This window comes from Giraffa tippelskirchi, chromosome 13 (genome assembly GCF_054371585.1).
Source record: "Giraffa tippelskirchi isolate mGirTip1 chromosome 13, T2T-mGirTip1v1.2.pri, whole genome shotgun sequence".
In the NCBI taxonomy this organism is placed as follows: Eukaryota; Metazoa; Chordata; class Mammalia; order Artiodactyla; family Giraffidae; genus Giraffa; species Giraffa tippelskirchi.
The window spans coordinates 22,015,035-22,033,737 of record NC_137287.1 but is presented as its reverse complement, the minus strand read 5'-3'; the positions used below and the strand labels follow the sequence as shown (position 1 = coordinate 22,033,737).

Sequence of the window (18,703 nt, the reverse complement as noted above, 5' to 3'; positions counted from 1 at the left end):
ATCCTGGAATTTGCCTTGTGCAAGGGAAAGAGAGAAAGACACTGTCCAAAAGATAGAAGAGTGGTCATTTCATAGCTTCTGCTAGTCTTTCTGTAGCTACAGGTGAGTCACTGAATGGCCCTGTGATGGTTTTGTACACAGTAGGCCCTAGACCTCCTGAGCCAAGGAGCAAAGGACTTCGAAGGATTTTTTTTAAGCTTCTGCTTAAAAGCATCTTAAAAGCACTGCTTAAAAGCATTGTGGTTCTGGGGGGTGAGGGGGATGCAGGGGATGAATAGATGAAGGATTTTTAAGACAGTGAAGCTGCTCTGTATGATACTAAACTTAACACTTGATGCATGTCACTATAAATTAGACCAAACTCATAGAATGTGGTGGCTCAGACGGTAAAGCGTCTGCCTGCAATGCAGGAGACCTGAGTTCGATCCCTGGGTCGGGAAGATCCCCTGGAGAAGGAAATGACAACCCACTGCAGTACACTTGTCTGGAAAATTCCATGGATGAAGGAGCCTGGTAGGCTACAGTCCATGGGATGGCAAAGAGTCAGACATGACTGAGCAACTTCACTGGTTCATAGGATGTACGGGACTTCCCAAGTGGCACGGTGGTAAAGAATCCACCTGCCAATACAGGAGATGCAAGAGATGTGATTCCATCCCTGGGTTGGGAAGATCCCCTGGAGTAGGAAATGGCAACCCACTCCACTATTCTTGCCTGGAAAATCCCATGGACAGAGGAGCCTGATGGGCTAGTCCCAGCAGGCTACCGTCCATGGGGTTGCAACCTGCAAAGACTCAGACATGACTGAGCATATGTGCACATAGAATGTATACAACCAAGAGTGAATTCTAATATAAACTGTGGACTCTACGTGATTGTGATGTGTCAGTATAGGTTCGTTAATTGTAATACATGGGGGGATGTTGATAATGGGGAAGGCTATTCTTGTCTTCTGTGGGGGCAGGAGGGATACAAAAAATCTCCGTACCTTCCATTCAGTTCCACTGTGAACCTAAAACTTCTCTATAACTCCTACGGTCTCCTGTGGATAGGGAATCAGAGCAGGCCGCACTTAGAAGCATTTCGTTCCCATGGCGTATGTGGCTAGCCTGGTTCTCCAACCCTCCCTGAGCCTGTGGGCGGATTACTCCCATCCTTTGAAGTGGTGAGCAGCCAGGTGCCTAGACTGGGCTAGAGCACTCTTCCTGGTGATCTCTCTTCTGAGTCCCACCCTGAAGCACCGTGAAGATACCATGAGCCCTTTTTTGAGGGTAACAATTTTATCGTGATATAATTCACATACCATACAAGACCCCCCTTTAAAGTGTATAGCTCATTGTTAAGTATATTCACATAATTGTGCAACCATCCCCACAATCAATTTTAAGATATTTTCATCTAAAAAGGAACACCCGTTAGTTGTCACTCTCCATTCCCCCCAAACTCCCTTCCCAGCCCCCCAGGCAACCACTAATCCGCTTTCCATCTCAAAGGATTTCCTTATTCTGGCCATTTCATATAAATGAAATCATGTATCTGTTGCCTTTTGTGTGTGGCGCCTTTCACTTGGCATCCTGTTTCTAAGTTTTATCCATGTTTTAGCATTTATCAGTACATCACCCCTTTTTATTGCTGAATAATATACCCCATTTTAATTATCCATTCATTGGTCGATGGACATTTGGGTTGTTTTCACCTTTCTCCTATTATAAATAATGCTGCTATGAACATTTTTACAGATGTTTTTGTGCAGACATATATTTTCATTTCTCTTGGATATATCCTGGGGAGTGGAATTCCTAAGTTATATGGTAACCCCATGCTTAATCTTTTTGAGAAACTGTCAAGTGGTTTTCCATTTTCCATTCCTGCTTGCAGTGTATGAGTTTTCCAGTTTCTTCACATCCTTGCCGGCACTTGTTATCTGATTATAACACTGTTATAATGTTATTTTAATGCATTGTTATCTGTTATTTTGATTATAGCCATCCTGGTGGATTCAGTTTTGAATTGCATTTTTCCAGTGACTAATGATGTTGAGGATATTTTCATGTGCTTTTGGCCATTTGTGTATCTTCTTTACAGAACTGTCTGTTCAAATCTTTAACCCATTTTGAAATTGAGTTATCTTTTTATTATTTGAGTTATGAGTTCTTTATATATTCTAGCTATAAATCCCTCATCAGATATATGATTTATGAATATTTTCTCCCATTCTCTGAATTGTTTTTTCACTTTCTTGATGATATTTTTTGCATCCTGTGGGTTACTGAGTCCTGTGATTACTCTGCTGGAGGGAAAGAGGAAAAAAAAAAATCCTGTGGGCAGGGAGAGGGGTTTTTCTAATACAAGTGGGGATTTTGTCCTTCAGTGCTTGGAGAGGAGATGTTTGTCCACATGAGAAAAGAAAGGACAGGCTTCAGTACAGGGAGTAAAGCTTGGAACTAGAGTGTGCCAAGAAACACTGTGAATGGTTTATTTTTCCTCTTGGATATTATAAAAATGAGGGTACAGTTTAATTTTTATTCTCCTATGTTTAATTCTCTTTGTTATTCCACACTCTTCAGTAAAGTCCGAACAGCTTTATGTGGTGGTTAAATGGGGTGATTAAGGATCAAGTAAAAACCAAGAATGATCTGGTTGACATCTCCTTGCTGCTGGTTCCCGGGCACCTGAAGCTCCTGGAAGGGATACCTTCAGTGCCGACTCTTTGCGACCCCATGGACTACAGCCTGCCAGGCTCCTCTGTCCATGGGATTCTCCAAGCAAGAATACTGAAGTGGGTGGCCATTTCCTACTCCAGGGGATCTTCCTACTCCAGGGGATCAAACCCGCATCTCTGCATTGGAAGGCGGATTCTCCATCACTGGTGCCACCTGGGAAGCCTTCAGAGTGCAACTCAAATGCGATCTCATCAGAGAATCCTTTCTGACTGCCTTTGCCTTTATAATCTCTTATTGCCCCTTACAATTCTCTCTCATAGGACACCCTGCACTTTGTATTGGGAATCACGACTGCTTGAGAAATTTGTTTTCCTTTTTCCTCCCCTGTTTGACCACTCTCTAAAGGGAGGTCTTTCCCCCAACTCCTAACACAATACTTGGCACACAATCGGAGCTTAATAAGTATTTGCTTTAAGAACAAATACCCATAGATAAATAACAAGGATAGCACAAGGAACTATATTCAATATCTTATAATAACTGATAATAGAAAAGAATGTGGAAAAGAATATATATACATATCACTTTGTTGTGTACCTGAAACTAACACAATTGTTACACAAAGTGATTCAGTTATACATGTATATATTATTTTTCAGATTGTTTATCTATTTTATATATAGTAGTGTATATCTGCAGAGAAGGCAATGGCACCCCACTCCAGTACTCTTGCCTGGAAAATCCCATGGACGGAGGAGCCTGGTAGGCTGTAGTCCATGGGGTCGCTAAGAGTCAGACATGACTGAGCGACTTCACTTTCACTTTTCCTGTTCATGCACTGGAGAAGGAAATGGCAACCCACTCCAGTATTCTTGCCTGGAGAATCCCAGGGATGGCGGAGCCTGGTGGGCTGCCGTCTATGGGGTCGCACAGAGAAGGACACGACTGAAGCGACTTAGCAGCAGCAGCAGCAGCAGTGTATATCTGTGTATATCCGTCTAGTCAAGGCTATGGTTTTTCCAGTGGTCATGTATGGATGTGAGAGTTGGACAGTGAAGAAAGCTGAGTGCCGAAGAATTGATGCTTTTGAATTGTAGTGTTGGAGAAGACTCTTGAGAGTCCCTTGGACTGCAAGGAGATCCAACCAGTCCATCCTAAAGGAGATCAGTCCTGGGTGTTCATTGGAAGGACTGATGTTGAAGCTGAAACTCCAATACTTTGGCCACCTCATGCAGAGTTGACTCATTGGAAAAGACCCCAATGATGGGAAAGATTGGGGGCAGGAGGAGAAGGGGATGACAGAGGATGAGCTGGCTGGATGGCATCACCGACTTGATGGACATGGGTTTGGGTAAACTCTGGGAGATGGTGATGGACAGGTAGGCCTGGCGTGCCTCCCTTCATGGGGTCGCAAAGAGTCGGACACGACTGAGCTACTGAACTAAACTGAAGTGTATATCTGTAAATTCCTAATTTATCCCTTTCCTCTTTGGTAATCCTAATTTATCCCTTTCCTCTTTGGTAACCTTAGGTATGTTTTCTATGTCTGTGTGTCTATTTCTGTTTTGTAAATAAGTTCGTTTGTACAATTTTATTTTTAGATTCCACATATAAGTGATAGCATACGTTTGCCTTTCTCTGACTTACTTCACTTAGTATGATAATCTCTAGATTCATCCATGTTGCTTCAAATGGCATTATTTCATTCTTTATTATGGCTGAGTAATAATCCATTATGTACGTATATAGATGAAAAGTGAAAGTGTTACTCAGACATGTTTGACTCTTTGTGACCCCATGGACTGTAGCCCACCAGGCTCCTCCATCCATGGAATTCTCCAGACAAGTACACTGGAGTAGGTAACCATTCCCTTCTTCAGAGGATCTTCCAGACAAGACCCAGGGATCGAACCCAGGTCTCCGGCATTACAGGCAGATTCTTTACCATCTGAGCTATCAGGAAAGCCCATATGTGTGTGTATGTATACACACACCACATCTTTATCCATTCATCTGCTGATGGACATTTAGATTGCTTCAAAGAGATTCTCTTTTAAAATGGCTGCTATAAAAGACCCAAATTGGTATCTCATTGGCTTGACTTGGGTCACATGCTCATCCCAGAACCAATGAACGGGGCAAAAGGGATGGAATATACTGATTGACCAGGTCTAGTCATGTGTCCATTCTTAGAGCCAGGAGAGTGAAGAGGGCTGTTTTCATGAATTGAGAATAGGGTGTACTGATTACTTAAAGGGAAAAGATGCTCATACACCAAAGAGAGGAAAAAAGAAGGTAAATAATTTGTCCAGAGCCACAGAGCTATAAGTAGAGCAGTCTTTTTTGGAGGCCTTTCTTTGGGTTTGAACGGACTAGCTCAGGCTCTTTGTTCTTGTCCAGCTTTCCCATGGTTAAAATTTCCAGGTATAATTTTGTTTTATGCTGAAAGCCAGAGTTTTTTTGAAGGTGACTAATGTAGCCAATATTGCAAACAAAAATGATATATATCTTCTAGATCTTGCGTTTTCTGAAACTTGTAGTATTTAGGCCAAAGGGTAAAACACTCAATGACCAATGGTTTCAGGACCATTTCTTTTTTCTCATTCCCCTCACCACCTTATGAGGTGCTGCCTGAATGTCACCCTATCCCCAAGCCTCATAAACTTGTACCTACTTCCTACAGAGACCATTGCAGCTAGTAAGCTGAAGGACTTCACTCTCCCAACAGAATCTGAATTTTCAGGGGCCACAAAAACTGAAGTGGCCTTCCTAGGTGGTACAATGATAAAGAATTCTCATGCCAATGCAGGAGACACAAGAGACTGGGGTTTGATCCCGGGGTCGGGAAGATGCCCTAAAATAGGAAATGGCAACCCACTCCAGTATTGTTGCCTGGGAAATCCCATGGAAAGAGGAGCCTGGCGGGCTACAGTCCATAGGGTTGCAAAGAGTTGGACATGTCAAGCAACTGAGCACACACACACAAAACTGAAGAGTCAAGACTTATGGACAGGACCCTCTAGGGGTTGGTTAATATATACCCAGACCTGGGTCAAAATCTGCAACTTCCTATGTAAACTTGGGAGAGTCATTGAATCTGCCTTAGTCTCCTTGTATATGAAGTGGGGACAATAAGAGGATTATGACCAGAATTAAAAGAGATAATGTCTATAAAGCAGTTACCGCAGTGCCTGACACAAAGTGAATGTCCTGTAAATATCAGCTCTTATCACAACTCCAAAAAGGCTCATCAAAGAAGGCATTGCAAATGACAGGTAGCCCTTGACCACAGAAACATGTTTACAAACTAGTGTTGAGTGGATAGGAGAAATAGGTAAGAGTCCACTCTTGTTAGGAAAAATGTAAATACTCCCACAAGCATACCTAGATAACCCCCTCTCTCTGTTTCTGGCCTGCCTGCATGCACTTGTTTTACTCTGCGTTTGCCTGGGGCCCCTACCTTGGAAATCTTCTGGGCAAGTGTATCTCTATAAGCCTCAGTTTTATGATCTGTACAGTAGAGCTACAAAAGTTGATATGAAGATAGTATGAGAAAAAACGCTTGATAAATATCACTGTTATTTCTTTTTTTTTCTGTGCCCCCTGCAGTGGAAGCCCAGAGTCTGAACCACTGAACAGCCAGCGAAGTCTAAAATTGAGTTGTGAAATTTCTAAAATTTCACTAGGAAAATAGGAAGAATATAATATGAACTTGTTCACAGTGGTTATCTATCATTAGTTTTATTTCCTTTTCTTCGCTATACTTTTCCATATTTATTCGTTCATTTCCCAGGTATTTATTAAGCACTTACTAGGTACCAGGCCGGGAAGGATCCCCTGGTGGAAGGCATGACAACCCACTCCTGTATTCTTGCCTGGAGAATCCCATGAACAGAGGAGCCTGGCTACAGTCCATGGGGTCACAAAGAGTCGGGCACAACGTAAGAAATTTAGCACGCACGCAGATGCTAGGCCGTGCGCTAAGAGGAATACAGCAACGTACTATACAAATAATTACACAATTAATTGTCATAGTCATACATGCCTAAGTTTTTGCAAAGCAGAGATAAGAAAAAAAGCGACTTCTGATAAAAAAAAATATTTTAAGAGACGTACAATGAGATCGGATCATTACTGATTTTGGAAAGGATTCGAATACAGGAACTAGACAGGCAGCGGATGGAGAATGGGAGGGTGCGGTGCGAGAGCGAGGGGTTAGCTGCCCCCTCTCAAATTACCCGCTGGGAGGGCGCCCCCTTTGCCAGTGGGTGGCCAGGCCCGCCCCAGGCGTTAGATCCGGATGCTCTGTATTCAGCGCGCTAGGGAGCCGCAGACGCAGCGCCGGGAGGTCCACGCGGCGGCCGCAGGAGCCCGGGCGGCCGCTGGGGACGGCCACGTGAGCGCCGCGGCCCCGCCCCGGCCCGCCACCTCCGGCCCCAGCCCCAGCTCGGCCAGTGTCGGGATCCGCCTCCCGCAAGCCGCGCTGCCGCTGCAGCTGCCCCAGCTCCGCTGACGGTCGCCCTCGGAACGCGCCCCCAGCGCCCCGGGATCGTTCCAGCGGCTCCGCGCACCCCTCGCGCCCCGGGATCGTTCCCGCGGCCGCCGCCGCTTCCCCGGAGCGCCTACCTGCGCGCCCGGCTCGCCGCTCCCCGGCACTTTCGGGGGGCCCGCCCGCCCTGCACCCTGGAGCACCGGGCCACGAGCCTCTGCCAGCTCCTCTGGATCCTCGCGGCCGTGGGCAGCGGCTGCCGCGCCGGTCCGCCGGAGGGAGGTAGGTGAGGCCGCGGTTGGCAAAGGGGGCCGGCATCCGGCGGTGCCAGCCTGCGTGCCCCGGTGCCGCCGGCGTCCGGAGCGTTGAGTCCGGTGCTTCAAAGCGGGGCTTGGGGCGGAAGGAGAATGTGAGGGTTCAGCTCTTCGACTTTCACTGTTTGCTTCTGTAAAATGGGAGCGCCGTGCCGATTAACGGCAGTGCCTATTATTGGGAAAACACTTGGCACTCGATGGTGTGGGAGAGGCAGCTTGGGGGCCTCCGCCTGGGGCGCCTCGGGACCCGCAGAGGTGGGGGAGGGCTGCCTTCCCTTCCCTGCGGGGCCCGAAGCCGCATCCCCCACCTGGGCCCCCGAACAAGAGGCCCCAGTTCCAGGAACCTCAAGGACAGTGTCGACGCACCCTTGCTGCACTGTTGACTGCAAGAGCTCGGGTGTTGGCAGGCCGCGTGGACAAGTGCGCCAAGGGGCCGGGCATCAGTATGCGGAGTGGCGGGGCGGGGGCTTCCCCGGGTGAGTCCCGGCCTAGATCCGCTGCGCGGGCGTTGGGGGTTGCGGAAAACTCGCCCAGCTGCGCCCCGAGTGAGACAGATGGGCTGCTGGGAGGAGGGTGGCTAGTCTGCCGGAGGGGAAGTTCTGTGGGAGCCTGACTTCTGGGTCCTCGGCCCTGGAAGCTGCTGCCTCGGGGCCGTTCAACCAGGAAATTGTCTACCCCTCTAATTTTACAGAGGAGGAAACTGAGGCCCAGAGTAATCTAACAGCAGGTACTAATGAGCAAGGTGGGCTAAGTGAAGGAATACAGACCAAGTAGGTGGGAGCTGATAATGCCGTGTGTGTGGAGTGAAGGGGGGGGTCTTGTAGGGGGTCATTGGGGAAGGCTTCCTGGAGGTGGTGATGGAAAAGATGCCTGTGGGAGGAGGTGGGATTTAGAATTTTCCAGGTGTCCTCCTTCTCCCTGGCCTCTACCGCACCTTTCATTTTTAACTCCAGGCATTTATTCAGCAAATACAATAAAGCTGCTTGATAGTGGGATTTCAGGTGAAACATGGTTGGGGTTGCCATCCCCCCTCCTCTCCTGTTCTTCTTCAGGAAGGGATGTGGGCTGCTGTCCCAAGTTATCTTTTGCAGGGGCCGGGGAGAGAGGAGGTCAGGGTCTGAGGATCCCTTGAAATGGTCTGTTTACATGATCACTTGTGTACATTCTGTGATTTGCAGCAGGGTTGTGTGTGTGTGTGTGTGTGTGTGCGCGCCCACGTGCGCTTTGGGTGACAGGACAGTACTTTCTGGCTGACTAAGAATGTAGCACTGATACGATTTTTAAATATTTTTAATGTATTATGCAGCAGAGATGGCTGTTGGTCACCATGTCCTCTTCTTCCTGGGATATCATCCTGGTTGTGTTTCACGGGCTCCCTTACAATTTGTTGGGCCACATGACTAAGTGTTGGCTTGTTGGAATGTGAGCAGAAATAGTGTGCGTCTCCCCCAAGGCTGGACCCTAGAAACCTCCCCCATTCTCCCATTTACCAGCAGAGTTGAGAGGACTGTGAGGGTCTGGAGGAGGGCAGAGCCACAAGCTGGAAGGTGGCTGGACCCCTGATTGACGGGAGCTCTCCTTTCCACCTCTCCAGTGGTCTGTGACTATCTGCTGAAGAAACTGGGGCTCCAGGAAGCCCTATGAAAGCTCTGTGGGTATGAGAGGGGCTTCTCGGTTGGGGCTTTCCCCTCGGGGTGATCTGGTGTTCCACAGGGGAGGGTGTCTTTAGGCCCTTTTTCAAACACTGATCAGATTCCCCAAAGAAGTCTGGTCCAGTCTTTGGCAGGGTTGACATCCAGGTGCCAGGACACTGAGAGCGGTATGGAACAAAGCTGAGGGTCACCAGCAGAAACCTGGATTTGTTCAGGCTCATTCTCTAAGATTTACTCTTTCTGGTCTGATTCTTAAAGCTGATACAGGAAGTGTTGATGACCAGGACCGCGTTCAGTGTAGTAGTGGCTTGCTGGACTGATTTAAAAATAAACATTTTTGTCCTGGGGAGATCAGTTCTGATCAAGAAGCTGCAGACGTAACCCCAGTGAACTGAGAATGTTCTAGAAGAAAGTGGCTATAGTGCCTGCTGCTGCTGCTAAGTCGCTTCAGTCGTGTCCGACTCTGTGCGACCCCATAGACGGCAGCCCACCAGGCTCCCCCGTCCACGGGATTCTCCAGGCGAGAGTACTGGAGTGGGTTGCCATTGCCTTCTCCATGCCTACCACGGGATAAAAGTGGCTTGGCCCTTAAAGTGTTGCTGAATTAAACTCCTGCTACCAAGGCTGATGGGCACAAGAAGCAGGCTTCAAACAAAGGAAAAAGCGAGTCACCAACAGGCTTGATGATAAAGTAGAAGACAGTCTCTTGTTCCCCAAAGACCCAGGGCTGTGGAACACCCAGAGAAGCATTTCAGATGGCTAGAAAATCAGAGGGCAGACACTGTTCAGTTCTCCAGCTGGGATACCTTCTAGACCTTGCAAGGATTCACAGGGAGTGGCTGAAAGGCAGGAGGCTCAACTGAGAACATGTCTCTGGGCCAGTGGTTCTTGAACTTAAGTGCATATCCACGCCACCTGGAGGAATTGTTTAAACATGGCTTGCCGGACCCATTCCCAGAGTTTACTTCAGCAGGACTGGCACGGGACCCCAGAATTTGCACATGTGACAAGTTTTCAGGTGAGGCTGCTGCTGCTGCTAGTGGTCCCAGGATCACAGTTTAAAAGTGGTTTAGCAAGTCCGGGCTGAGGAAACCCTGGATAGATCTGCACTGGCTGCAAACCCACCTCCCCTGCCTTCTAGCTGTGTGATTTGGGGCAAGTCACTTCACCTCTCTGTCCCTCAGTTTCCTCATCTGTAGGATGAAAGCTAATGGTGCCAAACTCCTGGGGCTCCAGCGAGGCTTCCTGGAGGAGGTGACATCTATCTAACCTGAGCCCCAAGGGATGAGCAGAATTGGCTAGGGGATGGGTAGGGAGAGCAGGCTAGGGCATGTGCCAAACAGATGGCACCGTGTGGGTGAGCCAAGGGAGCGGGGAACCCTTGTTCTCCAGGGGGCTGAGAGGAGTGATGGAGCGGGAACTTTGTGAGCGGTGCTGGAAAGCTGTGACTCTGTTCTGGGCTACGTATCTCAGGACAGGATTGCCGTGGAGGGGAGGCTGACCAGGGTGCCGAAAATGGGCCTCAGGGATGGGGTGGGCCTGATAGCAGCGCAAGTGACTTCTGTCCGCATTCCACCGGCTCAAATGGAGCCCCCTGGCCCTACCTAGATGCAAAAGGATTTGGGCAGGGGTGCACAAAACACAGTGGACAGCTGGCTTCTGTGCCACAGACCAGCTCTGTCACCTCTTCTCCACCTTACTCACACTGCCTCACTTTGGTAGATGAGTGAATTATGCAGATGAGGAAGCTGAGTTTCAGAGAGGTTAAGTAATTTGCCCAACGGCACTCAGCTAGTAGTGGCAGAGCCCGGACTTGAACCCAGATCTGTTCATCTCCAAAGCCTGTTGGGCCCAATCCTGGTCTTGGCTGCTTTTTGAGAGCCTCCCGATGATCCAGGCTTTCCCACTCAGGTTTTCCCAGACACTCAGCTGTGTCTCCTGGCTAAGTAACCCCTAGATGCCTTGTAATTGTAACCCGATAGTACCTCTGTTCCTTCATGCCTACAATGCCCATTATATCTGCAGAAATTGCCCACTTTTCTCCAGTTACTCATTCGTTCATGCACACTGCATTTCTAGGGAACCTCGTGTGTGCCAGGCATTGTACTCTGGGCTAGGAGCTAGAAGGACTAAGACACGGCCCCTTTTGTTCCAGACACTCACATGGTCTAGGCACCAGGAAGCTATGTAAACACAGGGTTGCCCTGAGAAGTGAGACACGCTGTCTCTCTGGTCTGACCCACCAAGAGTACAGAGTGTCCTGGGAACTCGAGAAGGGTGCAAATAATTAAAAATTAAAATTCAGGCCCTCTTGTGCATTTTGTTCATTGAAGCTGTGCTTACAATATTGGGCTTTGTATTCTAAAATGTATATTTTTGGCTTTTAAAACAATAACCTTTGAATCATAACGGCTTCGTGTGAACGAAGCACAGTGAACTGCAGTGATGTTTTTATGAACCTTAGCAGAGTGAATGTTGACTTGTCTTCCTGGGTTCAGCTGTGGGTTGCTGCTCTCATCCATGAGTAAGCTGATTTCTCTGTCTCTTTCTGGCATGCATGGAGATGTGTTTCTAAAAGAGAAGAGGAGGGAAGGTAGATGGGGAAGTCTCCTTGGAATCCCACCAGTCATTCTGGAGCAGGCTTTCTCAGCCTCAGGACTATTGACAGTTTGGCTGGACAGTTCTTTGTTGTGGGAGCTATCTTGTGAGAGCAAGAGGTGTCTCCAGTCATTACCAAGTGTCCCCTGCAAGGGCAAAATTGCCCTCCTGTCTAGACTATATTTGTTTCCTGTTGCTACTGTAACAAATTGCCATGGATTTAGTGGCTTAAAACAACAGATTTCTTTCCTTATGGTTCTGGAGGTGAGAAGTTCAAAAGCCAGGGTAGCCAAGTTCAAAAGCAGGGCTATGTTCTGTCTGGAGGCTGCAGGGGAAATCTGCTTCTTTGCCTTTTCCAGCTTCTACAGGCCTCTGGCATACCCCTTCCTCTGTCTTCCAGGCCAGCTGCGTAGCATCTTCAAATCTTTCTCTACGACCCCTGTTTCATTGTTCACATCTCTTCCTCTGACTCTCCTGCCTCCTTTTTATAAAGGCACACTGGATAATCCCGGATAATCTTTCATCTCAAGACCCTTAACTTAGTCATACCTGCAAAGTTGATTTTGCCACATAAGGGAACATATTTGCAGGCTTTGGAAATTAGGGTGTGGACATCTTTGTTGGGGGGGGCATTAGTCTGCCCACATAGACATAGACTTTTGGGTTTCTGGATATAATGGAAATGCTTCTGGAGGGCTTGGGAGGAGGGGAGTGATTTAGGTGTTGGGGTGTGGTCAGGAAATAATAGCAGCTAGTACTTTTGAGGACTAGTTCTCTGTCAGGCACCACATGCCTGATCTCACTAACAACTCCTAGGGTTAGAAGCCCCCTGTTTTCTAGAAAGGAAACCACCCAGAGAAGTCTTTCTGGAGGGGGTTAAAATTTGAGCAGGATTTTGAAGGGAACAGAAGGGTTCATTAGCAGGAGGGAGAGGCATTCCAGAAAGAGGGTCCTTCAGGTGCAGGGGCAGGGACATGAGGACTTGGTCGTGAACAGTGACTGGTTCTTGGGTGGGGACATCTGTAAATCAGTCCTTTTACTCTGACATTCTGACATGAACTGTATTATTTCTTGAGATAGTCTTAATAAATGTTTATTTATGAGCACCTACCATATGCCAGGGGTACGATAGACACTGACCTGAATTTTTAGCTGGAGGCTTGACTTAGTAACTCCTGATACGACACGTTTGTTACCATCCCCAGCCCCAGCAAATAAATGAAACCCAGCCTGGAAAGGCATTTGATGAACACTTCGGGCTCCTAGCTGGGGAGCCAGGATTCAAGCTGGGTCCTATGACTGCAGAACACAGGGTCTCAGGCACAACAGTGAGCTTTGTTTGTTTGTTTTTTTCCACTATTTTAAAATTGAAGTATACTTGATTTACAATATTATATTAGTTTCAAGTGTACAGCATAGTAATTCATTTTTTTTATAGATTATACTCTATTGAAAGTTATTACAAGATAATGGCTATAATTCCCTGTGCTTGTTGCTTATCCTTGTTGCTTATCTAGTTTATTCATAGCAGTTTCTATCTCTTAACTTGCCTCTTCCTTTTCTCCTCTCCCCACTACATTTTCTGTATCTGTGAGTCTGTTTCTGTTTTGCTATACACATTCACTTGTTATATTTTTAGATTCCGCAGATAAGTGATAACATACAGTATTCTCTGACTTGTTCACTAAGCATAGTAATATCCAGGTCCATCCACATTGCTGCAAATGGCAGAATTTCATTACTTTTTATGACTGAGTAATATTCCATTGTGTATATGTATGTATATATGTGTATGTATTTATATATTTGTATAGGCTTCCCTGGTGGCTCAGTGGTAAAGAATCCACCTACCATGCAGGAGACCTGGGTTTGATTCCTGGGTGGAAAAGATTCCCTGGAGAAGGAAATGGCAACCCACTCCAATATGCTTGCCTGGAAAATCCCCTGGACAGAGGAGCCTGGCAGGCCACAGTCTGTGGGATCACAAGAATCGGACGCGACTTAGAAACTAAACCAGCGTCACTATATATATATATATATACACACACATATACATCTTATTTATCAGTTCACCTGTTGATGGACACGGGTTGCTTCTATATCTTGGCTGTTGTAAATGTTGTAAACAGTGCTGCTGTGAACGTTGAACCTTGGGTCCTTGTATCTTTTTGAATTAAGCGTTTGCTTTTTGTTTTTCGGATATATACCCAGTAGTGGAATTGCTGGATCATATTACAGTTCCATTTTTAGCTTTTTGAGGAAGTCTCTACGGTATTCCATGGTGGCTGCACCAGTTTACATTCCCACACAAAAGTGTACCTTTTCTCCACGTCCTCGCCAATGTTTGTTATTTATTGGCTTTTTGATGATAGCCATCCTGGCAAGGGTGAGGTGGTATCTCATTGTGGGTTTTTAAAAAATATTTATTTATTTATTTGGCTGTGTTGGGTCTTAGTTGTGGTGAGCCATGTTGCCCCATGGCATGTGGGATCTTAGTTTGATCTGACCAGGGATCAAACCCACATTCCCTGCATTGGAGGTGGATTCTTATCCACTGGACCACCGGGAAAGTCCCTCACTGTCGTTTTTATTTGCACTTCTTCAATGATTGGGCTTCTCAGGTAGTTCAGTGGGTAAAGAATCTGCCTGCGGTGCAGGACACCAGGAAGACGTGAGTTCAATCCCTGTGTTGAGAAGATCCCCTGGAGGCGGGCATGGCAACCCACTCTAGTATTCTTGCCTGGAGAATCCCATGGACAAAGGAGCCTGGTGGGCTACAGTCTATAGGGTTGCAAAGTGTTGGACACGACTGAGTGACTAAGCACACACACACTCCAACAATTAGTGGTGTTGAGCATCCTATGTGCCTTTTCACCAGCTTTATGAGGTATAATTAACAAGTAACAATTGTACATATTTAAGGTATACAATGTGATGAATTGAAATACATATATTTGTGAAATGGTTACCACAATCAACCTAATTAACCCATCCATAATCTCATATAGTTACCATTTTTTTTGTTTTGTTTTTTTTATGTGTGCGTGAGAACAGTTAAGATTTACTCTCTTAAGCAAATTTCAAGTACACAATTCAGTATTATTAACTATAGTCACCAGACTATACACTAGATCTCCAGGCCTCGATTCATCTTATAACTGAAACTTTGTACATTTTGACACTCTCTCTCCGTTTCCCCCCAACCCCCCCCCCCACCGCCCCCCAGCCCCTGGCAACCACCATTCTACTCTCTGCTTCTCTGAGTTCGGCTTTTACAGACTCCACGTGGAAGTGAGATCGTACAATATTTTTGTGTTTCTGGCTTATTTCACTTAACATCGTGTCCTCCTGGTTATCCATGTTATTGCAAATGACAGGATTTCCTTCTTTTTTAAGACTGAGTAATATCCCATGGTGTACATAATACATGAACGTGGGCAAACTCCAGGAGATAGTGAGGGACAGGGAGGCCTGACCTGCTGCAGTCCGTGGGGTCGCAAAGAGCCAGACACGACTTCGCAACTGAACAACAACAAATAGATACACCACGTTTTCTTTATCCATTCACGTGTCAGACACTTCAGTTGTTTCCATGCCTTGGCTACCGTGAATAATGCTACAGGGAACATGGGAATGCACCAAGATAGGTTTCTATTTCTTGTTTGAAGGAAACTGAGAACTCAGGCTAGAGCCCGGGAGATCCTTGGAACAAGCCAGGAGCAGTCCAGGGCAGCCTGGGTCTGCTCAGTTTCCCTCCCTGGGGTGGCCCGGTCGGAGGCGGGCAGTCATTTCTCTGCCCAGCGTCACCTGTCCTTGCCAGGAGGGAGAGTCCACATGGTGCCTTGGACACAGTAAGCCGTCCACGTGTGTTATTTGTCTGTCTTAGTTCAGTAAACATTGTGCATTTTTGTGGCCAATGGGAGCAAAGGCCTCTTCTGCTTTCTTATCACTCCCTTACAGCATAAAAACCACATCTGTCTCGGGTAAGATGAACTCATGAGAAACCCATCGCTCCTTCTGGTTGGTGGGATAAGGCAGAGAGTCCCTGGATAGAACTAGAGATCGTCATACTAAGTGAAGTAAGTCAGACAGAGCAAGACAAATATGATATGAAATCACTTATATGTAGAATCTAAAATAAAGATACCAGTGAACTTACTTACAAAACAGAAATAGGCTCACATAGAAAACACAGTTACCAAAGAGGAAAGGGAAGGAAGGGATAAATTAGGGATTTAGGATTAACAGATACACACTACTATATATAAACTAAGTAAACAACAGGGATTTACTGTGTAGCACAGGAAACTACATTCAATATCTTGTGATAACCTATAATGGAAAAGAATCTGAAAAAGAAGGTGTTTGTACAACTGAATCACTTTGCCATGTACCTGAAACTAACACAGTATTGTAAACCAACTATACTCATAATAGTTTTAAAAAAGAAAGTTCTTGACATGGTATCTAAAGGAAGCAGGAAAAGACCTACCAGTCTGGGAGTGGAGGAATAGGGGAGGGAAGGAATGAGGGGGAGGGAAGTAATGAGGGGAAGTGGAACTACAGTTTCATTTATCATATCAGAAAATCGGTAGATAACAAATAACAGAGAGGACTTCCCTAGTGATCCAGTGGTTAAGAATCTGCCTGCTCAGGCAGGGCACACAGCTTCGATCCCTGGTCTGGGAGGATCTCACATGCCACAGGGCACCTGCTCCTGTGTGCCACAACCACTGAAGTCCATGTGCCGTAGGACTTGTGCTCTGCACCCAGAGAAGCCACCGCAATGAGGAACCCACACGCTGCAACTGGAGAAAGCTCATGCACAGCAACGAAGACCCAGTGAGGCCAAAAATAAATAATTAAGAAAAGAAATAACAGAGAAAGCATATTACTTAGAGATATGGTGTTATCTACCAAGAGTCACATCTAGAAAATTGGAAGTGGCTGCCCCTGGAGGTGGGAAGCGGGGCTGCCCATGTACTGCTGCGCAGGTTGTTCACCAGAGCTGAGCGTAGCTAACCTGTGTGCTCCTACGTAGTGGCCCTCAGAGGAGAGGGGTGTTGTTTTTAACCCTGTGCTTTAAGGTGTGCGTGCGCTCGGTTCTGTCCAACTCTTTGTGACCCCATGTAGCCCTCCAGGCTCCTCTTTCCATGAAATTTTCCAGGCAGGAATACTGGAGTGGGTGGCCATTTCCTACTCCAGTGCTTTAATAAAAGATTTTTTTAATTATATGTAAATAACACACAGTGACCTAAGTCCTGGTTGGGTTTTGGACTTTTCATATTGCAGATGACACAAAACCTATGTGTACTCAGCCAGATTGGCCCCCACACCCCCCAAAGGGCAAAGGTTTATTGTGTCATATAATTCAGAAGTCCAGGCAGGCAGTTTGGCTTCAAGCATGTTTGGATTCAGGATCTCAAATGGTATCATCACTATTCATTTTTCTCTTCATCTCTTGTTCTGCTCTTCACCAACTGTCAGCTTCACCGAATGTCAACTAGATGTTCTCTGATGACCTCAGCCCTTGTCTCAGATTAACATGCTGCAGGAAATGATTGATCTTCTCCTCTAGTTGCTCAAGCGAAAGCCCCAGGCTTACCTGGGATTGGGCCATAGTGGTTTGACTTGAGTCACATGCCCATCCCTTAATCAGTCACTTTGAATAGTACCTGAATGCTGTGATGGGCTTAGCAGGGTCATGTGACACAGCCCGTTACCTGGGGCTGAATCCCCAACCCCAACCACATGACCTGAGAGCTGGGGACAAGCAGATCCCCAAGCAGCAATAGGTGTATGACATGAGGTGACCCACAAGTCACCCAGTCCACTGTGGTTCAGTTAAGGACTGGTGAGTTCTGCTGTGCTGGGCATAAGCTAGTGGGTATCCTGGCAGCTCAATATGGCCCATGTTGGCTCTGGGGTGCTGGCTCCCAGGAGTGGTAGGTGGGAGATTCCAGCTCATTTCTACAGCAGGAAGTCAGCTCCCGGGGGTGAGGGGAGCCCCAGGGCGGGCCGGTGTCACTGTGGCCTGGCCCACAGGACTTGACCTAGGCATTGCAGTCATCATTTCCTCCCCTGTGGCTGCCAGAGGAGCCCTTTATGGCAGGACACAGTGAGCAGTGGTTCAGCGGTCAGAGCCTAAGATAGCCTGCTCCCTAAGGACCCCTGAAGAAGCTTGGCTTGGCTGCTAACCAGGCATCCAGGTCACCAGTCTGGCTGGGACCCAGGACTCAGCCCCATTTAGTGATGGTAATAAAAATGATGATGATAATTATAATCTTAATGCTTGCTCTGTGCTAGCACTGTCAAGTTAGTGGGGTGAGTGCAACTCTGCATCCTAGGTTATAGTGAGAAACCTAAGGCCAAGAGGTGAGGTCACACAGCTAGCAAGTGGCAGAGTTGGGACTTGAACTCAGGCCTGACTCAGAGCTCGGCTCAGCTGCCTCTCCATATCAGTATTTTCCCAGGGTGTGTCACGGACTAGGAAGGAAAGATGTGGATGTCTGATTGAGGGCAGAGGAAAGCTTCTTGAGAATCCTGACGTCTTGGGAACCAAGGTTCTGCTCCTGGTCTCAGTCTCTCTGCTCACACAGAAGCCCTTTGTGGGCCAAACAAAGCCCAGGTTTGGAGATTCCTAGGAGATTCCTAGGAGGGTAGGTGTTGAAACAGGCATCGTGGGGCTGAGTTATGGGCCAGTGAGGGCTCCTTGCTTGTTTACAGGAATCCAACATCCTCCAGGGGCTCAGTGTTTATGGGCAGATGTGGAAGCAGCTACCACATTAGGACTCTGGACTGAGACCATAGTTTTCCCACGCTGACCTCCCCAGGCATCAGTTTGTCATAAGAGATATGATATGACTTTTTGTGATAGGGAAGAGAAGGGGCTTCTGGACCAGATAGGATTAGCAACTTGTAGGAAAAAAAGAGAACTATAATATGTTACATAAGTTTAGATAGCAAACTCTGAAGACTGTGAGTCCA

At 47.0% G+C, this 18,703-nt stretch overlaps 1 protein-coding gene across 3 annotated transcripts in view; it reads left to right on the top strand.

Moving 5' to 3' along the window:
* The first annotated feature begins 7,116 nt into the window (after positions 1–7,116).
* The window catches only part of EEF2K (eukaryotic elongation factor 2 kinase), a 67,976-nt gene continuing 56,389 nt past the window's right edge, over positions 7,117–18,703 (top strand). For all 3 annotated transcript variants that reach the window (XR_014072615.1, XM_081554566.1, XM_081554567.1), the window contains exon 1: positions 7,117–7,434. The gene's annotated coding sequence lies outside the window, so the exon portion shown is untranslated. The remainder of the gene's footprint in view (positions 7,435–18,703) is intronic.